The sequence below is a fragment of the Petaurus breviceps genome, unplaced genomic scaffold (genome assembly GCF_028583685.1).
Source record: "Petaurus breviceps papuanus isolate PSGF00001 unplaced genomic scaffold, PetGlider_PUasm1.0 90700, whole genome shotgun sequence".
NCBI lineage: Eukaryota > Metazoa > Chordata > Mammalia > Diprotodontia > Petauridae > Petaurus > Petaurus breviceps.
Window position 1 is genome coordinate 1,545,406 of NW_027187315.1, and position 4,918 is coordinate 1,550,323.

Sequence of the window (4,918 nt, forward strand, 5' to 3'; positions counted from 1 at the left end):
TTTTTCTTCACATCAAGAATGACAGGAACAGATCTCATGCAAAGCTCCTCTCCCTCCCCTCTTTCCCTCTAAAATGATGGGTGTTCTCCTTGTTTACCTTTCTAAGTCACTGTTGCTTCTCGTAATTGGAGGTTGAATTTTCCATTGAGTTCTGGCTTTTTTATCAAGAAGGTCTGGAACTCTGTTATATCATTGAATGACCATCTCTTTGCCTGGAAGAATATGCTCAGTCTTGCTGGGTATGTGATCCTTGGTTGTAATCCGAGCTGTTTTGCCTTCCTGAAAATTGTATTCCACTGCCTCCGATCTTTCAGTGTGGAGGCTGACAAATTCTGTGCAATCCTCACTGTGGACCCTCGATATTCGAATTGTTTCTTTCTGGCCGCTTGAAGTATTTTCTCTTTTATCTGGTAGTTCTGGAGTTTGGCCACAACATTTCGAGGATTTTTCAGTTTGGCATCTCTTACAGCAGGTGTCCGGTGGATTCTGTCAATTTCTATTTTCCCCTCAGGTTCTAGTATCTCAGGGCAGTTTTCCTTAACGAGCTCTTGGAGAATGTTGTCCAGGCTCATTTTTTCATCATAATTTTCTGGTAGGCCTATGATTCTCAGATTATCTCTCCTGGATCTGTTTTCCAGGTCAGTTATTTTTTCTTTGAGGTATTTTACCTCTTTTTCTAATTTTTCATTTTTGTTCTTTTGCTTGGCTACTTCTTGGTTCCTCATAGAGTTATTTGTTTCTATTTGTTTAATTCTGGTTTTTAGCAAATCATTTTCCTTGGTTAATTTTTGAAGCTCCCTTTCCATATCATACACTTTTCTTTTTAGAGAGATGTTTTCCTCATTATAATGCTTTTCGAATTCTGCTATTTTCGTTTTGAGAGAATTATTCATTTTGTCCTCTATCTCTCTCATTTCACTTTCAAAGTTCCTTTTGATCTCATCTAGGAGAGCCTTCTGTGCTTGGGATCCATTCCCTGTTGAAGTTTCCGCTGTGGGTGTGGAGTCCACATTGTCTCCCTCTGAGGTTGGTTCCTCCCTCTGAGGATAGTAGGACTCTAGAGTCTTTGTCTTTGTAGTCTGCTTTCTACCCATTTTGAGGCAGGGTCCTAACCACGCCCTTCCTCTAGGATCCCAAGCCTTTACTGTAGAGGGTTTTGCCCTGGACAATAATTACTATATTTTCAGGGTCAGAGGGGGGGTTTGGAGCAAGTGGGGTTCACTCTTTCATCCTCATCTTTGGAGGTCCTGAAAGGGGCTTTTTTTTTTTTTTAAGATTTCTGGGCTATGAAGTGGTAGCCCCAGGAGTGTTTGCTGTCCAGTATAGGGGCCCCTGTCTTTGCTTCTTACCTTGCTCTTTCCAGTCCCAGCCCTTTGGTGATAGGCCTGGTAGTGGACCTTGTGGTTGGTGGGAAGATTTGCCCTCTGAGTTGATCAGGCCCCTTCCTGGCCTGCGTCCGCTGCCGCGCCTTCCCGGCCTGCGTCCACCGCGTCGCCGCGCCGCCGCCACTGCCGTGTCTTCCGGCGCCGCTGCCGCGCCTTCCCAGCCCGCCAGGATAGCCTTTTTTTTCCTTTTTTAACAAAAATTGTTTACTTGATTCTACCAAGAAAATACAAAACATAAGGCTCTAAGTAACTACTAGTTGTGTTTAGTCTGGGACCATGCAGTAATCCTCAAGGCCACAGCACACACTGCTCACTGCTGCTTGCACTCAGCTGGGTTTGTGTCTTTCTTTGGATCATATTCTGTATCATTTTCCTCATCAGCCTCTTCACCTTCTTCATCATCATCGTCATCATCATCTTCAATAGCTTCTCCTGTGAAGTATAATACTGATCTTGGGACTATATGCTCATGTAAAAAGTGACCAATTTCGTAGTTGGCTGCAAGGATAGCTTCCTGTAATGGAAATGCAAATTTAAAGATCTTCCCTGCCCCTAGGCTAAAGTGCACCTGGAGCCTGGGGTAGGAGGCTTGTTTTTCAGTAGATACTTTTTGATTGGCCAGTGGGTCCAAAAGGTTGTTACATTCTCTGAGCCAGGAGAAGGCTATATAAACCCTGATGTGTAGCTTTGTTTTGGGGCTCACTTTGAGAAGTGTTCTGTGATTTGATCAGATGAAACCCTGGGAAGCCGTTGTTGAGAGCCCCCCGGCTTTGAAAAACCCAGATGTTGATTTGGTATGGATGTAATCGTTGGACAGTTTGGAAATCTGTCTACTTGATCTGTTTCTCTGTCTTAATAATTCCGTCTGTATACTCTGAAGTTCAGGGTGCTGACCTTTTTCCCCTGAACTAGTAAACGATACATATTTGACTGATTAAAGTAAGCTTGTTAACCCATTTTGAGTTGCTCTCCTTTAACAAAGCAGATCTAAGAACCTGTGTTGGCAGCCACCCTAGGGACGATGGGGTGCTTGCTGCTACACTTCCACATCATCATCCAGGTCTCCACTCTCAGAAACTTCAGGAGGAGAAAAGAAATTGAAGAAAGAATCATTGGAAACTGTTTTTGTCACAGTTCAAACTGTCCCACGTCCCTTGTGTTTCTGTTTCTTCTTAATAGTTTTCAAAGTGACATTTTCCCCTTTTTTCCAATCTACCTGATACCCTGTGCAACTCATAATTTCTGATCTATCAAAGGAGAAGGGATCAGAATCATCTGGCTCTGACTGCATACAATATGTCTTTGTCAACACCTCATTTGTGGAATATTCGTTGGGTTCAAAGTGAAATTGTAATGTAAAACTCATAGGTTGGCCAGCATCTGAGAACTTCACTTTAATATCTTTCAAGTGCTTCAGAATAGGTTCATCATGTTCCTGAACCATATCACTGAGCAAGTCAACATTTTTAAAAACAGCCAAAATTCAGGAATTCCTTTAGGGTCTTCTTTTTCTTCATCTTTTTTCTCCTCTTCAAGCTTAGCCTTCTATTTCATTTCCTCTGAAATCTCTTCATCATCATCTGGTTTCCATTCACATTCTTCCTCTGTGGGTTCATAAATTGCATTGATGATTTCACTTCTCTTATGAAAAAATGGCTGATAAAGAACAGCCTACTTTCTTTCAAGAGCATAAACTTCCTCATAGAACTTGGTTTCTATCTGTGCACTTTTCACCTGAGGATTTTTGAGGGCATTCACCCGTCGCTTAACTACTTTTGGCAAGCTTTCAGTGTATCCAGTTGATGTTCCCTCTAAACCATCCAATCTTTCTTGAAGAGCTGCAAGAATCTGAGGATTCTGCATCATCTGAACAGTCAACTGAGGAGCTTTGCTGTTTGCATCTTCACCAGTTTTTTCTTTCTCCACTTCTTCAACATCTTCCATATCTTGTTGGTCAAGTTCAGTTTCTTTGTTGTCAATGTCCGCCATGTTGTAAGACTTCTGAATATTTGAGATCTGAGGCTGCTGCAGGGATCAAGGGGCGGGAGCTGCAGAGGCTGTGACTCAGGGCAGCATCAGCGGCTGCAGGCATTGGAAGGAGACAAAGGAGGTGGAGAGAAGGAGGCAGCGCCCTGAGCAGATGGCTCTAAAAAAGACTGAAATCATACACTTTAAGTTTTTCTTTGTTTTATAGGAAGTTTCAATTATAAATCAAGTATTTACAATAGCATGCTTGGGAAAAACTACTTATTGGTAATTATGTAAAGAAAAGACCCTGTGAATCCTCTTCTAAATTAGAATATGGAAAAGAGGGCTTAGGTGTCCCTGGAAACAAATCATGGGCAAGGTCCTAAACTCTGCCCCCACCCCTCCCCCTGCTAAAAAAAAGGGGGGGAGGTTAGGGCTTGTCTTACTTATGAAGCACCTTATCTTTTATACCAGAACAAGTTTAATTATGCAAAGACTTTGTAAGATTTCTGGTCATTTTATCAATTATGTATAGATTTTGTAATATTCAAACTTACTGTGAATTTTTTGAAGTTTCTAGATGGGACCCTGGGATTTGGGATCAGATTAAGAATGTAATATCTACATTTGTGAGACCTGGTAAATCTTTATTGGATTGCAGCCCATAAAAAAATGCTCTAAACTGACTGGTGAAATTTGCTGTTTAAGGTGGTTTTTTCCTTCTTTAGCAAATTTCCTGTGATCAGAGCATGTAGTCAGTAAAAGATGTGAGTTTTTTTGTTAGCTTATTGGAAAATCTAATATTATTTCTCATCTAGAATTAGAACATGTACAGAAAGTTCTGCAAACTGCTTAAGATCATTTTAACTATTTTCAATAACTTTCTTCATCAAAGTTTAATGAGATTGTAAAATCAGAAGAGATCTGGCTGTTTTGGTCTGAATTTGTAGTTATTTCATGCTCTAAGTAAAAGTTAACATTTGTAACTGAATATATGTTAAAGATTCAATTTCTGAATTATCTCTTTCTTCCAGAGTAAATATAATTAGAGGATAATCAAACTTCGTGAAACAAGGATGTATGTTTACTACTCAGTTGTGAGGTTCAAGTCAGGAACCTCTATTGTTTAAGACAGTATAGATAATGTAGTGAAAGAATAATAACTTATGAAGTATCTTGTTTATGTAGTTTATAGAAACATGGAGGAAACTGAAATAGTCTGAGTAACGGATTATACTAACACATCCTAACCCACTTCTGGTCACTTTCCTCCTACCGTGTTTCCCTGATAATAAGACCTATCCCGAAAATAAGCCCTCCCCTTACTGTGTAAGATTACTCTAAAATAAGCCCTCCCCAAAAAATAAGCCCTATTGAAATTGCTACTGTAGTGAAGGTGATCCCCTGCGCTACACGCTACCGTCCCCCTCCCCCCGTGAAACGCACGATGCGCTCCGAGCTGCATCCAATCAGAGCTGCAGCAGTGAGCGCGTCATCCTGTTCTTCCCCAGTGATTTGCTTATTGAATAAAGGTACATTTTTTTGTTCACATTTACCTGTTTATT

General features: G+C 40.8%; 1 pseudogene; it reads right to left on the reverse strand.

Annotated features, from left to right (window-relative positions):
* Window positions 1-1,569: 1,569 nt before the first annotated feature.
* On the reverse strand, window positions 1,570-3,377 carry LOC138144357 (nucleosome assembly protein 1-like 1; annotated as a pseudogene).
* Between the last annotated feature and the right edge of the window lie 1,541 nt (window positions 3,378-4,918).